Below are 26,927 nucleotides of genomic sequence, written 5' to 3'. Positions count from 1 at the left end.
TAAGAGATAATGCAATTTGGCAATCGGCAGCGTAAATAGCATGCCGAATATTACTTGGAATGTGAATTGGAACGAAATCGCTAATTCGTAAGACCATTTTACAATTTTGACCCCAGTTAGAAACAGACTCTAAGGTGTAAAATTTCAATTGTCCATATCTCGGAAACTATAAGAGATAATGCAATTTGGCAATCGGCAACGTAATTAGGATGCCGAATATTACTTAGAATGTGAATTGGATCGAAATCGCTAATTCATAAGACCATTTTACAATTCTGGCCCAAGTTAGAAGCAGAGCCAATATTGTTAGATGTCGATAGTCCATATCTCGGAAACTATAAGAGATAATGCAATTTGGCAATCGGCAGCGTAATTAGCATGCCGAATATTACTTGGAATGTGAATTGGAACGAAATCGCTAATTCGTAAGACCATTTTACAATTTTGACCCCAGTTAGAAACAGACTCTAAGGTGTAAAATTTCGATTGTCCATATCTCGGAAACTATAAGAGATAATGAAATTTGGCAATCGGCAACGTAATTAGGATGCCGAATATTACTTAGAATGTGAATTGGAGCGAAATCGCTAATTCATAAGACCATTTTACAATTCTGGCCCAAGTTAGAAGCAGAGCCAATATTGTCAGATGTCGATAGTCCATATCTCGGAAACTATAAGAGATAGTGCAATTTGGCAATCGGCAACGTAATTAGCATGCCGAATATTACTTGGAATGTGAATTGGAACGAAATCGCTAATTCGTAAAACCATTTTACAATTCTGGCCCAAGTTAGAAGCAGAGCCTATATTGTTAGATGTCGATAGTCCATATCTCGGAAACTATAAGAGATAATGCAATTTGGCAATCGGCAGCGTAAATAGCATGCCGAATATTACTTGGAATGTGAATTGGAACGAAATCGCTAATTCGTAAGACCATTTTACAATTTTGACCCCAGTTAGAAACAGACTTTAAGGTGTAAAATTTCAATTGTCCATATCTCGGAAACTATAAGAGATAATGCAATTTGGCAATTGGCAACGTAATTAGGATGCCGAATATTACTTAGAATGTGAATTGGATCGAAATCGCTAATTCATAAGACCATTTTACAATTCTGGCCCAAGTTAGAAGCAGAGCCAATATTGTTAGATGTCGATAGTCCATATCTCGGAAACTATAAGAGATAATGCAATTTGGCAATCGGCAGCGTAATTAGCATGCCGAATATTACTTGGAATGTGAATTGGAACGAAATCGCTAATTCGTAAGACCATTTTACAATTTTGACCCCAGTTAGAAACAGACTCTAAGGTGTAAAATTTCGATTGTCCATATCTCGGAAACTATAAGAGATAATGAAATTTGGCAATCGGCAACGTAATTAGGATGCCGAATATTACTTAGAATGTGAATTGGAGCGAAATCGCTAATTCATAAGACCATTTTACAATTCTGGCCCAAGTTAGAAGCAGAGCCAATATTTTCAGATGTCGATAGTCCATATCTCGGAAACTATAAGAGACAATGCAATTTGGCAATCGGCAACGTAATTTGCATGCCGAGTATTACTTGGAATGTGAATTGGAACGAAATCGCTAATTCGTAAGACCATTTTACAATTTTGACCCCAGTTAGAAACAGACTCTAAGGTGTAAAATTTCGATTGTCCATATCTCGGAAACTATAAGAGATAATGCAATTTGGCAATCGGCAACGTAATTAGCATGCCGAATATTACTTAGAATGTGAATTGGAGCGAAATCGCTGACTCATAAGACCATTTTACAATTCTGGCCCAAGTTAGAAGCAGAGTCAATAGTGTAAGATGTCGATAGTCCATATCTCGGAAACTATAAGAGATAATGCAATTTGGCAATCGGCAGCGTAATTAGCATGCCGAATATTACTTGGAATGTGAATTGGAGCGAAATCGCTAATTCATAAGACCATTTTACAATTCTGGCCCAATTTAGAAGCAGAGCCAATATTGTTAGATGTCGATAGTCCATATCTCGGAAACTATAAGAGATAATGCAATTTGGCAATCGGCAACGTAATTAGCATGCCGAATATTACTTGAAATGTGAATTGGAGCGAAATCGCTAATTCATAAGACCATTTTACAATTCTGGCCCAAGTTAGAAGCAGAGCCAATATTGTCAGATGTCGATAGTCCATATCTCGGAAACTATAAGAGATAATGCAATTTGGCAATCGGCAGCGTAATTAGCATGCCGAATATTACTTGGAATGTGAATTGGAACGAAATCGCTAATTCATAAGACCATTTTACAATTCTGGCCCAAGTTAGAAGCAGAGCCAATATTGTCAGATGTCGATAGTCCATATCTCGGAAACTATAAGAGATAATGCAATTTGGCAATCGGCAACGTAATTAGAATGCCGAATATTACTTGGAATGTGAATTGGAACGAAATCGTTAATTCGTAAGACCATTTTACAATTCTGGCCCAAGTTAAAAGCAGAGCCAATTTTGTTAGATGTCGATAGTCCATACCTCGGAAACTATAAGAGATAATGCAATTTGGCAATCGGCAGCGTAATTAGCATGCCGAATATTACTTGGAATGTGAATTGGAACGAAATCGCTAATTCGTAAGACCATTTTACAATTCTGGCTCCAGTTAGAAACAGACTCTAAGGTGTAAAATTTCGATAGTCCATATCTCGGAAACTATAAGAGATAATGCAATTTGGCAATCGGCAGCGTAATTAGCATGCCGAATATTACTTGGAATGTGAATTGGAGCGAAATCGCTAATTCATAAGACCATTTTACAATTCTGGCCCAAGTTAGAAGCAGAGCCAATATTGTCAGATGTCGATAGTCCATATCTCGGAAACTATAAGAGATAATGCAATTTGGCAATCGGCAACGTAATTAGAATGCCGAATATTACTTGGAATGTGAATTGGAACGAAATCGTTAATTCATAAGGCCATTTTACAATTCTGGCCCAAGTTAGAAGCAGAGCCAATATTGTCAGATGTCGATAGTCCATATCTCGGAAACTCTAAGAGGTAATGCAATTTGGTAATCGGCAGCGTAATTAGCATGCCGAATATTACTTGGAAAGTGAATTGGAACGAAATCGCTAATTCATCAGACCATTTTACAATTCTGGCCCAAGTTAGAAGCAGAGCCAATATTGTCAGATGTCGATAGTCCATATCTCGGAAACTATAAGAGATAATGCAATTTGGCAATCGGCAACGTAATTAGCATGCCGAATATTACTTGAAATGTGAATTGGAACGAAATCGTTAATTCGTAAGACCATTTTACAATTCTGGCCCAAGTTAGAAGCAGAGCCAATATTGTCAGATGTCGATAGTCCATATCTCGGAAACTATAAGAGATAATGCAATTTGGCAATCGGCAACGTAATTAGCATGCCGAATATTACTTGGAATGTGAATTGGAACGAAATCGCTAATTCGTAAGACCATTTTACAATTCTGGCCCAAGTTAGAAGCAGAGCCTATATTGTTAGATGTCGATAGTCCATATCTCGGAAACTATAAGAGATAACGCAATTTGGCAATCGGCAGCGTAAGTAGCATGCCGAATATTACTTGGAATGTGAATTGGAACGAAATCGCTAATTCGTAAGACCATTTTACAATTTTGACCCCAGTTAGAAACAGACTCTAAGGTGTAAAATTTCGATTGTCCATATCTCGGAAACTATAAGAGATAATGCAATTTGGCAATCTGCAGCGTAATTAGCATGCCCAATATTACTTGGAATGTGAATTGGAACGAAATCGCTAATTCATAAGACCATTTTACAATTTTGGCCCAAGTGAGAAGCAGTGCCAATATTGTTAGATGTCGATAGTCCATATCTCGGAAACTAAAAGAGATAATGCAATTTGGCAATCGGCAGCGTAATTAGCATGCCGAATATTACTTGGAATGTGAATTGGAGCGAAATCGCTAATTCATAAGACCATTTTACAATTCTGGCCCAAGTTAGAAGCAGAGCCAATATTGTCAGATGTCGATAGTCCATATCTCGGAAACTATAAGAGATAATGCAATTTGGCAATCGGCAACGTAATTAGCATGCGGAATATTACTTGGAATGTGAATTGGAACGAAATCGCTAATTCGTAAGACCATTTTACAATTCTGGCCCAAGTTAGAAGCAGAGCCTATATTGTTAGATGTCGATAGTCCATATCTCGGAAACTATAAGAGATAACGCAATTTGGAAATCGGCAGCGTAAGTAGCATGCCGAATATTACTTGGAATGTGAATTGGAACGAAATCGCTAATTCGTAAGACCATTTTACAATTTTGACCCCAGTTAGAAACAGACTCTAAGGTGTAAAATTTCGATTGTCCATATCTCGGAAACTATAAGAGATAATGCAATTTGGCAATCGGCAGCGTAATTAGCATGCCCAATATTACTTGGAATGTGAATTGGAACGAAATCGCTAATTCATAAGACCATTTTACAATTCTGGCCCAAGTTAGAAGCAGAGCCAATATTGTCAGATGTCGATAGTCCATATCTCGGAAACTATAAGAGATAATGCAATTTGGCAATCGGCAACGTAATTAGCATGCCGAATATTACTTGGAATGTGAATTGGAACGAAATCGTTAATTCGTAAGACCATTTTACAATTCTGGCCCAAGTTAGAAGCAGAGCCAATTTTGTTAGATGTCGATAGTCCATATCTCGGAAACTATAAGATATAATGCAATTTGGCAATCGGCAGCGTAATTAGCATGCCGAATATTACTTTGAATGTGAATTGGAACGAAATCGCTAATTCGTAAGACCATTTTACAATTTTGACCCCAGTTAGAAACAGACTCTAAGGTGTAAAATTTCGATTGTCCATATCTCGGAAACTATAAGAGATAATGCAATTTGGCAATCGGCAACGTAATTAAGAGGCCGAATATTACTTAGAATGTGAATTGGATCGAAATCGCTAATTCATAAGACCATTTTACAATTCTGGCCCAAGTTAGAAGCAGAGCCAATATTGTTAGATGTCGATAGTCCATATCTCGGAAACTATAAGAGATAATGCAATTTGGCAATCGGCAGCGTAATTAGCATGCCGAATATTACTTGGAATGTGAATTGGAACGGAATCGCTAATTCGTAAGACCATTTTACAATTTTGACCCCAATTAGAAACAGACTCTAAGGTGTAAAATTTCGATTGTCCATATCTCGGAAACTATAAGAGATAATGCAATTTGGCAATCGGCAGCGTAATTAGCATGCCGAATATTACTTTGAATGTGAATTGGAACGAAATCGCTAATTCGTAAGACCATTTTACAATTTTGACCCCAGTTAGAAACAGACTCTAAGGTGTAAAATTTCGATTGTCCATATCTCGGAAACTATAAGAGATAATGCAATTTGGCAATCGGCAACGTAATTAGCATGCCGAGTATTACTTGGAATGTGAATTATAACGAAATCGCTAATTCGTAAGACCATTTTACAATTTTGACCCCAGTTAGAAACAGACTCTAAGGTGTAATATTTCGATTGTCCATATCTCGGAAACTATAAGAGATAATGCAATTTGGCAATCGGCAACGTAATTAGCATGCCGAATAATACTTAGAATGTGAATTGGAGCGAAATCGCTAACTCATAAGACCATTTTACAATTCTGGCCCAAGTTAGAAGCAGAGCCAATATTGTTAGATGTCGATAGTCCATATCTCGGAAACTATAAGAGATAATGCAATTTGGCAATCGGCAGCGTAATTAGCATGCCGAATATTACTTGGAATGTGAATTGGAGCGAAATCGCTAATTCATAAGACCATTTTACAATTCTGGCCCAAGTTAGAAGCAGAGCCAATTTTGTTAGATGTCGATAGTCCATATCTCGGAAACTATAAGAGATAATGCAATTTGGCAATCGGCAACATAATTAGCATGCCGAATATTACTTGGAATGTGAATTGGAGCGAAATCGCTAATTCATAAGACCATTTTACAATTCTGGCCCAAGTTAGAAGCAGAGCCAATATTGTTAGATGTCGATAGTCCATATCTCGGAAACTATAAGAGATAATGCAATTTGGCAATCGGCAACATAATTAGCATGCCGAATATTACTTGGAATGTGAATTGGAGCGAAATCGCTAATTCATAAGACCATTTTACAATTCTGGCCCAAGTTAGAAGCAGAGCCAATATTGTCAGATGTCGATAGTCCATATCTCGGAAACTATAAGAGATAATGCAATTTGGCAATCGGCAGCGTAATTAGCATGCCGAATATTACTTGGAATGTGAATTGGAACGAAATCGCTAATTCATAGGACCATTTTACAATTCTGGCCCAAGTTAGAAGCAGAGCCAATATTGTAAGATGTCGATAGTCCATATCTCGGAAACTATAAGAGATAATGCAATTTGGCAATCGGCAGCGTAATTAGCATGCCGAATATTACTTGGAATGTGAATTGGAACGAAATCGCTAATTCGTAAGACCATTTTACAATTCTGGCCCCAGTTAGAAACAGACTCTAAGGTGTAAAATTTCGATAGTCCATATCTCGGAAACTATAAGAGATAATGCAATTTGGCAATCGGCAACGTAATTAGCATGCCGAATATTACTTGGAATGTGAATTGGAGCGAAATCGCTAATTCATAAGGCCATTTTACAATTCTGGCCCAAGTTAGAAGCAGAGCCAATATTGTCAGATGTCGATAGTCCATATCTCGGAAACTATAAGAGATAATGCAATTTGGCAATCGGCAGCGTAATTAGCATGCCGAATATTACTTGGAATGTGAATTGGAACGAAATCGCTAATTCATCAGACCATTTTACAATTCTGGCCCAAGTTAGAAGCAGAGCCAATATTGTCAGATGTCGATAGTCCATATCTCGGAAACTATAAGAGATAATGCAATTTGGCATTCGGCAACGTAATTAGCATGCCGAATATTACTTGAAATGTGAATTGGAACGAAATCGCTAATTCGTAAGACCATTTTACAATTCTGGCCCAAGTTAGAAGCAGAGCCTATATTGTTAGATGTCGATAGTCCACATCTCGGAAACTATAAGAGATAATGCAATTTGGCAATCGGCAGCGTAACAGCATGCCGAATATTACTTGGAATGTGAATTGGAACGAAATCGCTAATTCGTAAGACCATTTTACAATTTTGACCCCAGTTAGAAACAGACTCTAAGGTGTAAAATTTCGATTGTCCATATCTCGGAAACTATAAGAGATAATGCAATTTGGCAATCGGCAGCGTAATTAGCATGCCCAATATTACTTGGAATGTGAATTGGAACGAAATCGCTAATTCATAAGACCATTTTACAATTCTGGCCCAAGTTAGAAGCAGAGCCAATATTGTCAGATGTCGATAGTCCATATCTCGGAAACTATAAGAGATAATGCAATTTGGCAATCGGCAACGTAATTAGCATGCCGAATATTACTTGGAATGTGAATTGGAACGAAATCGTTAATTCGTAAGACCATTTTACAATTCTGGCCCAAGTTAGAAGCAGAGCCAATTTTGTTAGATGTCGATAGTCCATATCTCGGAAACTATAAGATATAATGCAATTTGGCAATCGGCAGCGTAATTAGCATGCCGAATATTACTTTGAATGTGAATTGGAACGAAATCGCTAATTCGTAAGACCATTTTACAATTTTGACCCCAGTTAGAAACAGACTCTAAGGTGTAAAATTTCGATTGTCCATATCTCGGAAACTATAAGAGATAATGCAATTTGGCAATCGGCAACGTAATTAGGAGGCCGAATATTACTTAGAATGTGAATTGGATCGAAATCGCTAATTCTTAAGACCATTTTACAATTCTGGCCCAAGTTAGAAGCAGAGCCAATATTGTTAGATGTCGATAGTCCATATCTCGGAAACTATAAGAGATAATGCAATTTGGCAATCGGCAGCGTAATTAGCATGCCGAATATTACTTGGAATGTGAATTGGAACGGAATCGCTAATTCGTAAGACCATTTTACAATTTTGACCCCAGTTAGAAACAGACTCTAAGGTGTAAAATTTCGATTGTCCATATCTCGGAAACTATAAGAGATAATGCAATTTGGCAATCGGCAGCGTAATTAGCATGCCGAATATTACTTTGAATGTGAATTGGAACGAAATCGCTAATTCGTAAGACCATTTTACAATTTTGACCCCAGTTAGAAACAGACTCTAAGGTGTAAAATTTCGATTGTCCATATCTCGGAAACTATAAGAGATAATGCAATTTGGCAATCGGCAACGTAATTAGCATGCCGAGTATTACTTGGAATGTGAATTATAACGAAATCGCTAATTCGTAAGACCATTTTACAATTTTGACCCCAGTTAGAAACAGACTCTAAGGTGTAATATTTCGATTGTCCATATCTCGGAAACTATAAGAGATAATGCAATTTGGCAATCGGCAACGTAATTAGCATGCCGAATAATACTTAGAATGTGAATTGGAGCGAAATCGCTAACTCATAAGACCATTTTACAATTCTGGCCCAAGTTAGAAGCAGAGCCAATATTGTTAGATGTCGATAGTCCATATCTCGGAAACTATAAGAGATAATGCAATTTGGCAATCGGCAGCGTAATTAGCATGCCGAATATTACTTGGAATGTGAATTGGAGCGAAATCGCTAATTCATAAGACCATTTTACAATTCTGGCCCAAGTTAGAAGCAGAGCCAATTTTGTTAGATGTCGATAGTCCATATCTCGGAAACTATAAGAGATAATGCAATTTGGCAATCGGCAACATAATTAGCATGCCGAATATTACTTGGAATGTGAATTGGAGCGAAATCGCTAATTCATAAGACCATTTTACAATTCTGGCCCAAGTTAGAAGCAGAGCCAATATTGTTAGATGTCGATAGTCCATATCTCGGAAACTATAAGAGATAATGCAATTTGGCAATCGGCAACATAATTAGCATGCCGAATATTACTTGGAATGTGAATTGGAGCGAAATCGCTAATTCATAAGACCATTTTACAATTCTGGCCCAAGTTAGAAGCAGAGCCAATATTGTCAGATGTCGATAGTCCATATCTCGGAAACTATAAGAGATAATGCAATTTGGCAATCGGCAGCGTAATTAGCATGCCGAATATTACTTGGAATGTGAATTGGAACGAAATCGCTAATTCATAGGACCATTTTACAATTCTGGCCCAAGTTAGAAGCAGAGCCAATATTGTAAGATGTCGATAGTCCATATCTCGGAAACTATAAGAGATAATGCAATTTGGCCATCGGCAGCGTAATTAGCATGCCGAATATTACTTGGAATGTGAATTGGAACGAAATCGCTAATTCGTAAGACCATTTTACAATTCTGGCCCCAGTTAGAAACAGACTCTAAGGTGTAAAATTTCGATAGTCCATATCTCGGAAACTATAAGAGATAATGCAATTTGGCAATCGGCAACGTAATTAGCATGCCGAATATTACTTGGAATGTGAATTGGAGCGAAATCGCTAATTCATAAGGCCATTTTACAATTCTGGCCCAAGTTAGAAGCAGAGCCAATATTGTCAGATGTCGATAGTCCATATCTCGGAAACTATAAGAGATAATGCAATTTGGCAATCGGCAGCGTAATTAGCATGCCGAATATTACTTGGAATGTGAATTGGAACGAAATCGCTAATTCATCAGACCATTTTACAATTCTGGCCCAAGTTAGAAGCAGAGCCAATATTGTCAGATGTCGATAGTCCATATCTCGGAAACTATAAGAGATAATGCAATTTGGCATTCGGCAACGTAATTAGCATGCCGAATATTACTTGAAATGTGAATTGGAACGAAATCGCTAATTCGTAAGACCATTTTACAATTCTGGCCCAAGTTAGAAGCAGAGCCTATATTGTTAGATGTCGATAGTCCACATCTCGGAAACTATAAGAGATAATGCAATTTGGCAATCGGCAGCGTAACAGCATGCCGAATATTACTTGGAATGTGAATTGGAACGAAATCGCTAATTCGTAAGACCATTTTACAATTTTGACCCCAGTTAGAAACAGACTCTAAGGTGTAAAATTTCGATTGTCCATATCTCGGAAACTATAAGAGATAATGCAATTTGGCAATCGGCAACGTAATTGGCATGCCGAATATTAGTTGGAATGTGAATTGGAACGAAATCGTTAATTCGTAAGACCATTTTACAATTCTGGCCCAAGTTAGAAGCAGAGCCAATATTGTCAGATGTCGATAGTCCATATCTCGGAAACTATAAGAGATAATGCAATTTGGCAATCGGCAACGTAATTAGCATGCCGAATATTACTTGAAATGTGAATTGGAACGAAATCGCTAATTCGTAAGACCATTTTACAATTCTGGCCCAAGTTAGAAGCAGAGCCTATATTGTTAGATGTCGATAGTCCACATCTCGGAAACTATAAGAGATAATGCAATTTGGCAATCGGCAGCGTAATAGCATGCCGAATATTACTTGGAATGTGAATTGGAACGAAATCGCTAATTCGTAAGACCATTTTACAATTTTGACCCCAGTTAGAAACAGACTCTAAGGTGTAAAATTTCGATTGTCCATATCTCGGAAACTATAAGAGATAATGCAATTTGGCAATCGGCAACGTAATTAGCATGCCGAATATTAGTTGGAATGTGAATTGGAACGAAATCGTTAATTCGTAAGACCATTTTACAATTCTGGCCCAAGTTAGAAGCAGAGCCAATTTTGTTAGATGTCGATAGTCCATATCTCGGAAACTATAAGAGATAATGCAATTTGGCAATCGGCAGCGTAAATAGCATGCCGAATATTACTTGGAATGTGAATTGGAACGAAATCGCTAATTCGTAAGACCATTTTACAATTTTGACCCCAGTTAGAAACAGACTCTAAGGTGTAAAATTTCGATTGTCCATATCTCGGAAACTATAAGAGATAATGCAATTTGGCAATCGGCAACGTAATTAGCATGCCGAATATTAGTTGGAATGTGAATTGGAACGAAATCGTTAATTCGTAAGACCATTTTATAATTCTGACCCAAGTTAGAAGCAGAGCCTATATTGTTAGATGTCGATAGTCCATATCTCGGAAACTATAAGAGATAATGCAATTTGGCAATCGGCAGCGTAAATAGCATGCCGAATATTACTTGGAATGTGAATTGGAACGAAATCGCTAATTCGTAAGACCATTTTACAATTTTGACCCCAGTTAGAAACAGACTCTAAGGTGTAAAATTTCGATTGTCCATATCTCGGAAACTATAAGAGATAATGCAATTTGGCAATGGGCAACGTAATTAGCATGCCGAATATTAGTTGGAATGTGAATTGGAACGAAATCGTTAATTCGTAAGACCATTTTACAATTCTGGCCCAAGTTAGAAGCAGAGCCAATTTTGTTAGATGTCGATAGTCCATATCTCGGAAACTATAAGAGATAATGCAATTTGGCAATCGGCAACATAATTAGCATGCCGAATATTACTTGGAATGTGAATTGGAGCGAAATCGCTAATTCATAAGACCATTTTACAATTCTGGCCCAAGTTAGAAGCAGAGCCAATATTGTTAGATGTCGATAGTCCATATCTCGGAAACTATAAGAGATAATGCAATTTGGCAATCGGCAACATAATTAGCATGCCGAATATTACTTGGAATGTGAATTGGAGCGAAATCGCTAATTCATAAGACCATTTTACAATTCTGGCCCAAGTTAGAAGCAGAGCCAATATTGTCAGATGTCGATAGTCCATATCTCGGAAACTATAAGAGATAATGCAATTTGGCAATCGGCAGCGTAATTAGCATGCCGAATATTACTTGGAATGTGAATTGGAACGAAATCGCTAATTCATAGGACCATTTTACAATTCTGGCCCAAGTTAGAAGCAGAGCCAATATTGTAAGATGTCGATAGTCCATATCTCGGAAACTATAAGAGATAATGCAATTTGGCAATCGGCAGCGTAATTAGCATGCCGAATATTACTTGGAATGTGAATTGGAACGAAATCGCTAATTCGTAAGACCATTTTACAATTCTGGCCCCAGTTAGAAACAGACTCTAAGGTGTAAAATTTCGATAGTCCATATCTCGGAAACTATAAGAGATAATGCAATTTGGCAATCGGCAACGTAATTAGCATGCCGAATATTACTTGGAATGTGAATTGGAGCGAAATCGCTAATTCATAAGGCCATTTTACAATTCTGGCCCAAGTTAGAAGCAGAGCCAATATTGTCAGATGTCGATAGTCCATATCTCGGAAACTATAAGAGATAATGCAATTTGGCAATCGGCAGCGTAATTAGCATGCCGAATATTACTTGGAATGTGAATTGGAACGAAATCGCTAATTCATCAGACCATTTTACAATTCTGGCCCAAGTTAGAAGCAGAGCCAATATTGTCAGATGTCGATAGTCCATATCTCGGAAACTATAAGAGATAATGCAATTTGGCATTCGGCAACGTAATTAGCATGCCGAATATTACTTGAAATGTGAATTGGAACGAAATCGCTAATTCGTAAGACCATTTTACAATTCTGGCCCAAGTTAGAAGCAGAGCCTATATTGTTAGATGTCGATAGTCCACATCTCGGAAACTATAAGAGATAATGCAATTTGGCAATCGGCAGCGTAACAGCATGCCGAATATTACTTGGAATGTGAATTGGAACGAAATCGCTAATTCGTAAGACCATTTTACAATTTTGACCCCAGTTAGAAACAGACTCTAAGGTGTAAAATTTCGATTGTCCATATCTCGGAAACTATAAGAGATAATGCAATTTGGCAATCGGCAGCGTAATTAGCATGCCCAATATTACTTGGAATGTGAATTGGAACGAAATCGCTAATTCATAAGACCATTTTACAATTCTGGCCCAAGTTAGAAGCAGAGCCAATATTGTCAGATGTCGATAGTCCATATCTCGGAAACTATAAGAGATAATGCAATTTGGCAATCGGCAACGTAATTAGCATGCCGAATATTACTTGGAATGTGAATTGGAACGAAATCGTTAATTCGTAAGACCATTTTACAATTCTGGCCCAAGTTAGAAGCAGAGCCAATTTTGTTAGATGTCGATAGTCCATATCTCGGAAACTATAAGATATAATGCAATTTGGCAATCGGCAGCGTAATTAGCATGCCGAATATTACTTTGAATGTGAATTGGAACGAAATCGCTAATTCGTAAGACCATTTTACAATTTTGACCCCAGTTAGAAACAGACTCTAAGGTGTAAAATTTCGATTGTCCATATCTCGGAAACTATAAGAGATAATGCAATTTGGCAATCGGCAACGTAATTAGGAGGCCGAATATTACTTAGAATGTGAATTGGATCGAAATCGCTAATTCTTAAGACCATTTTACAATTCTGGCCCAAGTTAGAAGCAGAGCCAATATTGTTAGATGTCGATAGTCCATATCTCGGAAACTATAAGAGATAATGCAATTTGGCAATCGGCAGCGTAATTAGCATGCCGAATATTACTTGGAATGTGAATTGGAACGGAATCGCTAATTCGTAAGACCATTTTACAATTTTGACCCCAGTTAGAAACAGACTCTAAGGTGTAAAATTTCGATTGTCCATATCTCGGAAACTATAAGAGATAATGCAATTTGGCAATCGGCAGCGTAATTAGCATGCCGAATATTACTTTGAATGTGAATTGGAACGAAATCGCTAATTCGTAAGACCATTTTACAATTTTGACCCCAGTTAGAAACAGACTCTAAGGTGTAAAATTTCGATTGTCCATATCTCGGAAACTATAAGAGATAATGCAATTTGGCAATCGGCAACGTAATTAGCATGCCGAGTATTACTTGGAATGTGAATTATAACGAAATCGCTAATTCGTAAGACCATTTTACAATTTTGACCCCAGTTAGAAACAGACTCTAAGGTGTAATATTTCGATTGTCCATATCTCGGAAACTATAAGAGATAATGCAATTTGGCAATCGGCAACGTAATTAGCATGCCGAATAATACTTAGAATGTGAATTGGAGCGAAATCGCTAACTCATAAGACCATTTTACAATTCTGGCCCAAGTTAGAAGCAGAGCCAATATTGTTAGATGTCGATAGTCCATATCTCGGAAACTATAAGAGATAATGCAATTTGGCAATCGGCAGCGTAATTAGCATGCCGAATATTACTTGGAATGTGAATTGGAGCGAAATCGCTAATTCATAAGACCATTTTACAATTCTGGCCCAAGTTAGAAGCAGAGCCAATTTTGTTAGATGTCGATAGTCCATATCTCGGAAACTATAAGAGATAATGCAATTTGGCAATCGGCAACATAATTAGCATGCCGAATATTACTTGGAATGTGAATTGGAGCGAAATCGCTAATTCATAAGACCATTTTACAATTCTGGCCCAAGTTAGAAGCAGAGCCAATATTGTTAGATGTCGATAGTCCATATCTCGGAAACTATAAGAGATAATGCAATTTGGCAATCGGCAACATAATTAGCATGCCGAATATTACTTGGAATGTGAATTGGAGCGAAATCGCTAATTCATAAGACCATTTTACAATTCTGGCCCAAGTTAGAAGCAGAGCCAATATTGTCAGATGTCGATAGTCCATATCTCGGAAACTATAAGAGATAATGCAATTTGGCAATCGGCAGCGTAATTAGCATGCCGAATATTACTTGGAATGTGAATTGGAACGAAATCGCTAATTCATAGGACCATTTTACAATTCTGGCCCAAGTTAGAAGCAGAGCCAATATTGTAAGATGTCGATAGTCCATATCTCGGAAACTATAAGAGATAATGCAATTTGGCCATCGGCAGCGTAATTAGCATGCCGAATATTACTTGGAATGTGAATTGGAACGAAATCGCTAATTCGTAAGACCATTTTACAATTCTGCCCCAGTTAGAAACAGACTCTAAGGTGTAAAATTTCGATAGTCCATATCTCGGAAACTATAAGAGATAATGCAATTTGGCAATCGGCAACGTAATTAGCATGCCGAATATTACTTGGAATGTGAATTGGAGCGAAATCGCTAATTCATAAGGCCATTTTACAATTCTGGCCCAAGTTAGAAGCAGAGCCAATATTGTCAGATGTCGATAGTCCATATCTCGGAAACTATAAGAGATAATGCAATTTGGCAATCGGCAGCGTAATTAGCATGCCGAATATTACTTGGAATGTGAATTGGAACGAAATCGCTAATTCATCAGACCATTTTACAATTCTGGCCCAAGTTAGAAGCAGAGCCAATATTGTCAGATGTCGATAGTCCATATCTCGGAAACTATAAGAGATAATGCAATTTGGCATTCGGCAACGTAATTAGCATGCCGAATATTACTTGAAATGTGAATTGGAACGAAATCGCTAATTCGTAAGACCATTTTACAATTCTGGCCCAAGTTAGAAGCAGAGCCTATATTGTTAGATGTCGATAGTCCACATCTCGGAAACTATAAGAGATAATGCAATTTGGCAATCGGCAGCGTAACAGCATGCCGAATATTACTTGGAATGTGAATTGGAACGAAATCGCTAATTCGTAAGACCATTTTACAATTTTGACCCCAGTTAGAAACAGACTCTAAGGTGTAAAATTTCGATTGTCCATATCTCGGAAACTATAAGAGATAATGCAATTTGGCAATCGGCAACGTAATTGGCATGCCGAATATTAGTTGGAATGTGAATTGGAACGAAATCGTTAATTCGTAAGACCATTTTACAATTCTGGCCCAAGTTAGAAGCAGAGCCAATATTGTCAGATGTCGATAGTCCATATCTCGGAAACTATAAGAGATAATGCAATTTGGCAATCGGCAACGTAATTAGCATGCCGAATATTACTTGAAATGTGAATTGGAACGAAATCGCTAATTCGTAAGACCATTTTACAATTCTGGCCCAAGTTAGAAGCAGAGCCTATATTGTTAGATGTCGATAGTCCACATCTCGGAAACTATAAGAGATAATGCAATTTGGCAATCGGCAGCGTAATAGCATGCCGAATATTACTTGGAATGTGAATTGGAACGAAATCGCTAATTCGTAAGACCATTTTACAATTTTGACCCCAGTTAGAAACAGACTCTAAGGTGTAAAATTTCGATTGTCCATATCTCGGAAACTATAAGAGATAATGCAATTTGGCAATCGGCAACGTAATTAGCATGCCGAATATTAGTTGGAATGTGAATTGGAACGAAATCGTTAATTCGTAAGACCATTTTACAATTCTGGCCCAAGTTAGAAGCAGAGCCTATATTGTTAGATGTCGATAGTCCACATCTCGGAAACTATAAGAGATAATGCAATTTGGCAATCGGCAGCGTAAATAGCATGCCGAATATTACTTGGAATGTGAATTGGAACGAAATCGCTAATTCGTAAGACCATTTTACAATTTTGACCCCAGTTAGAAACAGACTCTAAGGTGTAAAATTTCGATTGTCCATATCTCGGAAACTATAAGAGATAATGCAATTTGGCAATGGGCAACGTAATTAGCATGCCGAATATTAGTTGGAATGTGAATTGGAACGAAATCGTTAATTCGTAAGACCATTTTACAATTCTGGCCCAAGTTAGAAGCAGAGCCAATTTTGTTAGATGTCGATAGTCCATATCTCGGAAACTATAAGAGATAATGCAATTTGGCAATCGGCAGCGTAATTAGCATGCCGAATATTACTTGGAATGTGAATTGGAACGAAATCGCTAATTCGTAAGACCATTTTACAATTTTGACCCCAGTTAGAAACAGACTCTAAGGTGTAAAATTTCGATTGTCCATATCTCGGAAACTATAAGAGATAATGAAATTTGGCAATCGGCAACGTAATTAGGATGCCGAATATTACTTAGAATGTGAATTGGAGCGAAATCGCTAATTCATAAGACCATTTTACAATTCTGGCCCAAGTTAGAAGCAGAGCCAATATTTTCAGATGTCGATAGTCCATATCTCGGAAACTATAAGAGACAATGCAATTTGGCAATCGGCAACGTAATTTGCATGCCGAGTATTACTTGGAATGTGAATTGGAACGAAATCGCTAATTCGTAAGACCATTTTACAATTTTGACCCCAGTTAGAAACAGACTCTAAGGTGTAAAATTTCGATTGTCCATATCTCGGAAACTATAAGAGATAATGCAATTTGACAATCGGCAACGTAATTAGCATGCCGAATATTACTTAGAATGTGAATTGGAGCGAAATCGCTGACTCATAAGACCATTTTACAATTCTGGCCCAAGTTAGAAGCAGAGCCAATATTGTTAGATGTCGATAGTCCATATCTCGGAAACTATAAGAGATAATGCAATTTGGCAATCGGCAGCGTAATTAGCATGCCGAATATTACTTGGAATGTGAATTGGAGCGAAATCGCTAATTCATAAGACCATTTTACAATTCTGGCCCAAGTTAGAAGCAGAGCCAATATTGTTAGATGTCGATAGTCCATATCTCGGAAACTATAAGAGATAATGCAATTTGGCAATCGGCAACGTAATTAGCATGCCGAATATTACTTGGAATGTGAATTGGAGCGAAATCGCTAATTCATAAGACCATTTTACAATTCTGGCCCAAGTTAGAAGCAGAGCCAATATTGTCAGATGTCGATAGTCCATATCTCGGAAACTATAAGAGATAATGCAATTTGGCAATCGGCAGCGTAATTAGCATGCCGAATATTACTTGGAATGTGAATTGGAACGAAATCGCTAATTCATAAGACCATTTTACAATTCTGGCCCAAGTTAGAAGCAGAGCCAATATTGTCAGATGTCGATAGTCCATATCTCGGAAACTATAAGAGATAATGCAATTTGGCAATCGGCAGCGTAATTAGCATGCCGAATATTACTTGGAATGTGAATTGGAACGAAATCGCTAATTCGTAAGACCATTTTACAATTCTGGCCCCAGTTAGAAACAGACTCTAAGGTGTAAAATTTCGATAGTCCATATCTCGGAAACTATAAGAGATAATGCAATTTGGCAATCGGCAACGTAATTAGCATCCCGAATATTACTTGGAATGTGAATTGGAGCGAAATCGCTAATTCATAAGGCCATTTTACAATTCTGGCCCAAGTTAGAAGCAGAGCCAATATTGTCAGATGTCGATAGTCCATATCTCGGAAACTCTAAGAGATAATGCAATTTGGCAATCGGCAGCGTAATTAGCATGCCGAATATTACTTGGAAAGTGAATTGGAACGAAATCGCTAATTCATCAGACCATTTTACAATTCTGGCCCAAGTTAGAAGCAGAGCCAATATTGTCAGATGTCGATAGTCCATATCTCGGAAACTATAAGAGATAATGCAATTTGGCAATCGGCAACGTAATTAGCATGCCGAATATTACTTGAAATGTGAATTGGAACGAAATCGTTAATTCGTAAGACCATTTTACAATTCTGGCCCAAGTTAGAAGCAGAGCCAATATTGTCAGATGTCGATAGTCCATATCTCGGAAACTATAAGAGATAATGCAATTTGGCAATCGGCAACGTAATTAGCATGCCGAATATTACTTGGAATGTGAATTGGAACGAAATCGCTAATTCGTAAGACCATTTTACAATTCTGGCCCAAGTTAGAAGCAGAGCCTATATTGTTAGATGTCGATAGTCCATATCTCGGAAACTATAAGAGATAACGCAATTTGGCAATCGGCAGCGTAAGTAGCATGCCGAATATTACTTGGAATGTGAATTGGAACGAAATCGCTAATTCGTAAGACCATTTTACAATTTTGACCCCAGTTAGAAACAGACTCTAAGGTGTAAAATTTCGATTGTCCATATCTCGGAAACTATAAGAGATAATGCAATTTGGCAATCTGCAGCGTAATTAGCATGCCCAATATTACTTGGAATGTGAATTGGAACGAAATCGTTAATTCGTAAGACCATTTTACAATTTTGGCCCAAGTTAGAAGCAGTGCCAATATTGTTAGATGTCGATAGTCCATATCTCGGAAACTAAAAGAGATAATGCAATTTGGCAATCGGCAGCGTAATTAGCATGCCGAATATTACTTGGAATGTGAATTGGAGCGAAATCGCTAATTCATAAGACCATTTTACAATTCTGGCCCAAGTTAGAAGCAGAGCCAATATTGTCAGATGTCGATAGTCCATATCTCGGAAACTATAAGAGATAATGCAATTTGGCAATCGGCAACGTAATTAGCATGCGGAATATTACTTGGAATGTGAATTGGAACGAAATCGCTAATTCGTAAGACCATTTTACAATTCTGGCCCAAGTTAGAAGCAGAGCCTATATTGTTAGATGTCGATAGTCCATATCTCGGAAACTATAAGAGATAACGCAATTTGGCAATCGGCAGCGTAAGTAGCATGCCGAATATTACTTGGAATGTGAATTGGAACGAAATCGCTAATTCGTAAGACCATTTTACAATTTTGACCCCAGTTAGAAACAGACTCTAAGGTGTAAAATTTGGATTGTCCATATCTCGGAAACTATAAGAGATAATGCAATTTGGCAATCGGCAGCGTAATTAGCATGCCCAATATTACTTGGAATGTGAATTGGAACGAAATCGCTAATTCATAAGACCATTTTACAATTCTGGCCCAAGTTAGAAGCAGAGCCAATATTGTCAGATGTCGATAGTCCATATCTCGGAAACTATAAGAGATAATGCAATTTGGCAATCGGCAGTGTAATTAGCATGCCGAATATTACTTGGAATGTGAATTGGAACGAAATCGCTAATTCGTAAGACCATTTTACAATTTTGACCCCAGTTAGAAACAGACTCTAAGGTGTAAAATTTCGATTGTCCATATCTCGGAAACTATAAGAGATAATGAAATTTGGCAATCGGCAACGTAATTAGGATGCCGAATATTACTTAGAATGTGAATTGGAGCGAAATCGCTAATTCATAAGACCATTTTACAATTCTGGCCCAAGTTAGAAGCAGAGCCAATATTTTCAGATGTCGATAGTCCATATCTCGGAAACTATAAGAGATAATGCAATTTGGCAATCGGCAACGTAATTAGCATGCCGAGTATTACTTGGAATGTGAATTATAACGAAATCGCTAATTCGTAAGACCATTTTACAATTTTGACCCCAGTTAGAAATAGACTCTAAGGTGTAAAATTTCGATTGTCCATATCTCGGAAACTATAAGAGATAATGCAATTTGGCAATCGGCAACGTAATTAGCATGCCAAATATTACTTAGAATGTGAATTGGAGCGAAATCGCTAACTCATAAGACCATTTTACAATTCTGGCCCAAGTTAGAAGCAGAGCCAATATTGTTAGATGTCGATAGTCCATATCTCGGAAACTATAAGAGATAATGCAATTTGGCAATCGGCAACGTAATTAGCATGCCGAATATTACTTGAAATGTGAATTGGAACGAAATCGCTAATTCGTAAGACCATTTTACAATTCTGGCCCAAGTTAGAAGCAGAGCCTATATTGTTAGATGTCGATAGTCCACATCTCGGAAACTATAAGAGATAATGCAATTTGGCAATCGGCAGCGTAATAGCATGCCGAATATTACTTGGAATGTGAATTGGAACGAAATCGCTAATTCGTAAGACCATTTTACAATTTTGACCCCAGTTAGAAACAGACTCTAAGGTGTAAAATTTCGATTGTCCATATCTCGGAAACTATAAGAGATAATGCAATTTGGCAATCGGCAACGTAATTAGCATGCCGAATATTAGTTGGAATGTGAATTGGAACGAAATCGTTAATTCGTAAGACCATTTTACAATTCTGGCCCAAGTTAGAAGCAGAGCCTATATTGTTAGATGTCGATAGTCCACATCTCGGAAACTATAAGAGATAATGCAATTTGGCAATCGGCAGCGTAAATAGCATGCCGAATATTACTTGGAATGTGAATTGGAACGAAATCGCTAATTCGTAAGACCATTTTACAATTTTGACCCCAGTTAGAAACAGACTCTAAGGTGTAAAATTTCGATTGTCCATATCTCGGAAACTATAAGAGATAATGCAATTTGGCAATCGGCAACGTAATTAGCATGCCGAATATTAGTTGGAATGTGAATTGGAACGAAATCGTTAATTCGTAAGACCATTTTACAATTCTGGCCCAAGTTAGAAGCAGAGCCTATATTGTTAGATGTCGATAGTCCACATCTCGGAAACTATAAGAGATAATGCAATTTGGCAATCGGCAGCGTAAATAGCATGCCGAATATTACTTGGAATGTGAATTGGAACGAAATCGCTAATTCGTAAGACCATTTTACAATTTTGACCCCAGTTAGAAACAGACTCTAAGGTGTAAAATTTCGATTGTCCATATCTCGGAAACTATAAGAGATAATGCAATTTGGCAATCGGCAACGTAATTAGCATGCCGAATATTAGTTGGAATGTGAATTGGAACGAAATCGTTAATTCGTAAGACCATTTTACAATTCTGGCCCAAGTTAGAAGCAGAGCCAATTTTGTTAGATGTCGATAGTCCATATCTCGGAAACTATAAGATATAATGCAATTTGGCAATCGGCAACGTAATTAGCATGCCGAATATTACTTGGAATGTGAATTGGAACGAAATCGCTAATTCGTAAGACCATTTTACAATTTTGACCCCAGTTAGAAACAGACTCTAAGGTGTAAAATTTCGATTGTCCATATCTCGGAAACTATAAGAGATAATGCAATTTGGCAGTCGGCAACGTAATTAGCATGCCGAATATTACTTGAAATGTGAATTGGAACGAAATCGCTAATTCGTAAGACCATTTTACAATTCTGGCCCAAGTTAGAAGCAGAGCCAATATTGTCAGATGTCGATAGTCCATATCTCGGAAACTATAAGATATAATGCAATTTGGCAATCGGCAACGTAATTAGCATGCCGAATATTACTTGGAATGTGAATTGGAACGAAATCGCTAATTCGTAAGACCATTTTACAATTTTGACCCCAGTTAGAAAAAGACTCTAATGTGTAGAATTTCGATTGTCCATATCTCGGAAACTATAAGAGATAATGCAATTTGGCAATCGGCAACGTAATTAGCATGCCGAATATTAGTTGGAATGTGAATTGGAACGAAATCGTTAATTCGTAAGACCATTTTACAATTCTGGCCCAAGTTAGAAGCAGAGCCAATTTTGTTAGATGTCGATAGTCCATATCTCGGAAACTATTAGAGATAATGCAATTTGGCAATCGGCAGCGTAATTAGCATGCCGTATATTACTTGGAATGTGAATTGGAACGAAATCGCTAATTCGTAAGACCATTTTACAATTTTGACCCCAGTTAGAAACAGACTCTAAGGTGTAAAATTTCGATTGTCCATATCTCGGAAACTATAAGAGATAATGCAATTTGGCAATCGGCAACGTAATTAGGATGCCGAATATTACTTAGAATGTGAATTGGAGCGAAATCGCTAATTCATAAGACCATTTTACAATTCTGGCCCAAGTTAGAAGCAGAGCCAATATTTTGAGATGTCGATAGTCCATATCTCGGAAACTATAAGAGATAATGCAATTTGGCAATCGGCAACGTAATTAGCATGCCGAGTATTACTTGGAATGTGAATTGGAACGAAATCGTTAATTCGTAAGACCATTTTACAATTTTGACCCCGGTTAGAAACAGACTCTAAGGTGTAAAATTTCGATTGTCCATATCTCGGAAACTATAAGAGATAATGCAATTTGGCAATCGGCAACGTAATTAGCATGCCGAATATTACTTAGAATGTGAATTGGAGCGAAATCGCTAACTCATAAGACCATTTTACAATTCTGGCCCAAGTTAGAAGCAGAGCCAATATTGTGAGATGTCGATAGTCCATATCTCGGAAACTATAAGAGATAATGCAATTTGGCAATCGGCAGCGTAATTAGCATGCCGAATATTACTTGGAATGTGAATTGGAGCGAAATCGCTAATTCATAAGACCATTTTACAATTCTGGCCCAAGTTAGAAGCAGAGCCAATATTGTTAGATGTCGATAGTCCATATCTCGGAAACTATAAGAGATAATGCAATTTGGCAATCGGCAGCGTAATTAGCATGCCGAATATTACTTGGAATGTGAATTGGAACGAAATCGCTAATTCGTAAGACCATTTTACAATTTTGACCCCAGTTAGAAACAGACTCTAAGGTGTAAAATTTCGATTGTCCATATCTCGGCAACTATAAGAGATAATGCAATTTGGCAATCGGCAACGTAATTAGCATGCCGAATATTACTTAGAATGTGAATTGGAGCGAAATCGCTAACTCATAAGACCATTTTACAATTCTGGCCCAAGTTAGAAGCAGAGCCAATATTGTTAGATGTCGATAGTCCATATCTCGGAAACTATAAGAGATAATGCAATTTGGCAATCGGCAGCGTAATTAGCATGCCGAATATTACTTGGAAAGTGAATTGGAGCGAAATCTCTAATTCATAAGACCATTTTACAATTCTGGCCCAAGTTAGAAGCAGAGCCAATATTGTTAGATGTCGATAGTCCATATCTCGGAAACTACAAGAGATAATGCAATTTGGCAATCGGCAGCGTAATTAGCATGCCGAATATTACTGGGAATGTGAATTGGAACGAAATCGCTAATTCGTAAGACCATTTTACAATTTTGACCCCAGTTAGAAACAGACTCTAAGGTGTAAAATTTCGATAGTCCATTTCTCGGAAACTATAAGAGATAATGCAATTTGGCAATCGGCAACGTAATTAGCATGCCGAATATTACTTGGAATGTGAATTGGAACGAAATCGCTAATTCGTAAGACCATTTTATAATTTTGACCCCAGTTAGAAGCAGACTCTAAGGTGTAAAATTTCGATTGTCCATATCTCGGAAACTATAAGAGATAATGCAATTTGGCAATCGGCAACGTAATTAGCATGCCGAATATTACTTAGAATGTGAATTGGAGCGAAATCGCTAACTCATAAGACCATTTTACAATTCTGGCCCAAGTTAGAAGCAGAGCCAATATTGTTAGATGTCGATAGTCCATATCTCGGAAACTATAAGAGATAGTGCAATTTGGCAATCGGCAGCGTAATTAGCATGCCGAATATTACTCGGAATGTGAATTGGAGCGAAATCGCTAATTCATAAGACCATTTTACAATTCTTTCCCAAGTTAGAAGCAGAGCCAATATTGTTAGATGTCGATAGTCCATATCTCGGAAACTATAAGAGATAATGCAATTTGGCAATCGGCAGCGTAATTAGCATGCCGAATATTAGTTGGAATGTGAATTGGAACGAAATCGCTAATTCGTAAGACCATTTTACAATTCTGGCCCTAGTTAGAAGCAGAGCCAATATTGTTAGATGTCGATAGTCCATATCTCGGAAACTATAAGAGATAATGCAATTTGGCAATCGGCAAAGTAATTAGCATGCCGAATATTACTTGGAATGTGAATTAGAGCGAAATCGCTAATTCATAAGACCATTTTACATTTCTGGCCCAAGTTAGTAGCAGAGCCAATATTGTCAGATGTCGATAGTCCATATCTCGGAAACTATAAGAGATAATGCAATTTGGTAATCGGCAGCGTAATTAGCATGCCGAATATTACTTGGAATGTGAATTGGAACGAAATCGCTAATTCGTAAGACCATTTTACAATTCTGGCCCCAGTTAGAAACAGACTCTAAAGTGTAAAATTTCGATAGTCCATATCTCGGAAACTATAAGAGATAATGCAATTTGGCAATCGGCAACGCAATTAGCATGCCGAATATTACTTGGAATGTGAATTGGAGCGAAATCGCTAATTCATAAGACCATTTTACAATTCTGGCCCAAGTTAGAAGCAGAGCCAATAATGTCAGATGTCGATAGTCCATATCTCGGAAACTATAAGAGATAATGCAATTTGGCAATCGGCAGCGTAATTAGCATGCCGAATATTACTTGGAATGTGAATTGGAACGAAATCGCTAATTCATCAGACCATTTTACAATTTTGACCCCAGTTAGAAACAGACTCTAAGGTGTAAAATTTCGATTGTCCATATCTCGGAAACTATAAGAGATAATGCAATTTGGCAATCGGCAAAGTAATTAGCATGCCGAATATTACTTGGAATGTGAATTAGAGCGAAATCGCTAATTCATAAGACCATTTTACATTTCTGGCCCAAGTTAGTAGCAGAGCCAATATTGTCAGATGTCGATAGTCCATATCTCGGAAACTATAAGAGATAATGCAATTTGGCAATCGGCAGCGTAATTAGCATGCCGAATATTACTTGGAATGTGAATTGGAACGAAATCGCTAATTCGTAAGACCATTTTACAATTCTGGCCCCAGTTAGAAACAGACTCTAAAGTGTAAAATTTCGATAGTCCATATCTCGGAAACTATAAGAGATAATGCAATTTGGCAATCGGCAACGCAATTAGCATGCCGAATATTACTTGGAATGTGAATTGGAGCGAAATCGCTAATTCATAAGACCATTTTACAATTCTGGCCCAAGTTAGAAGCAGAGCCAATAATGTCAGATGTCGATAGTCCATATCTCGGAAACTATAAGAGATAATGCAATTTGGCAATCGGCAGCGTAATTAGCATGCCGAATATTACTTGGAATGTGAATTGGAACGAAATCGCTAATTCGTAAGACCATTTTACAATTTTGACCCCAGTTAGAAACAGACTCTAAGGTGTAAAATTTCGATTGTCCATATCTCGGAAACTATAAGAGATAATGCAATTTGGCAATCGGCAACGTAATTAGGATGCCGAATATTACTTGGAATGTGAATTGGAGCGAAATCGCTAATTCATAAGACCATTTTACAATTCTGGCCCAAGTTAGAAGCAGAGCCAATAATGTCAGATGTCGATAGTCCATATCTCGGAAACTATAAGAGATAATGCAATTTGGCAATCGGCAGCGTAATTAGCATGCCGAATATTACTTGGAATGTGAATTGGAACGAAATCGTTAATTCGTAAGACCATTTTACAATTCTGGCCCAAGTTAGAAGCAGAGCCAATTTTGTTAGATGTCGATAGTCCATATCTCGGAAACTATAAGAGATAATGCAATTTGGCAATCGGCAGCGTAATTAGCATGCCGAATATTACTTGGAATGTGAATTGGAACGAAATCGCTAATTCGTAAGACCATTTTACAATTTTGACCCCAGTTAGAAACAGACTCTAAGGTGTAAAATTTCGATTGTCCATATCTCGGAAACTATAAGGGATAATGCAATTTGGCAATCGGCAACGTAATTAGGATGCCGAATATTACTTAGAATGTGAATTGGAGCGAAATCGCTAATTCATAAGACCATTTTACAATTCTGGCCCAAGTTAGAAGCAGAGCCAATATTTTCAGATGTCGATTGTCCATATCTCGGAAACTATAAGAGATAATGCAATTTGGCAATCGGCAACGTAATTAGCATGCCGAATATTACTTAGAATGTGAATTGGAGCGAAATCGCTAACTCATAAGACCATTTTTCAATTTTGACCCCAGTTAGAAACAGACTCTAAGGTGTAAAATTTCGGTAGTCCATATCTTGGAAACTATAAGAGATAATGCAATTTGGCAATCGGCAACGTAATTAGCATGCCGAATATTACTTGGAATGTGAATTGGAGCGAAATCGCTAATTCATAAGACCATTTTATAATTCTGGCCCTAGTTAGAAGCAGAGCCAATATTGTAGATGTCGATAGTCCATATCTCGGAAACTATAAGAGATAATGCAATTTGGCAATCGGCAACGTAATTAGCATGCCGAATATTACTTGGAATGTGA

Source organism: Rhynchophorus ferrugineus, unplaced genomic scaffold (assembly GCF_030347505.1).
Source record: "Rhynchophorus ferrugineus isolate W39M unplaced genomic scaffold, kcgeb_rfMv2 rfM3, whole genome shotgun sequence".
Taxonomy (NCBI): domain Eukaryota; kingdom Metazoa; phylum Arthropoda; class Insecta; order Coleoptera; family Curculionidae; genus Rhynchophorus; species Rhynchophorus ferrugineus.
This window is presented reverse-complemented; position numbering follows the sequence as displayed.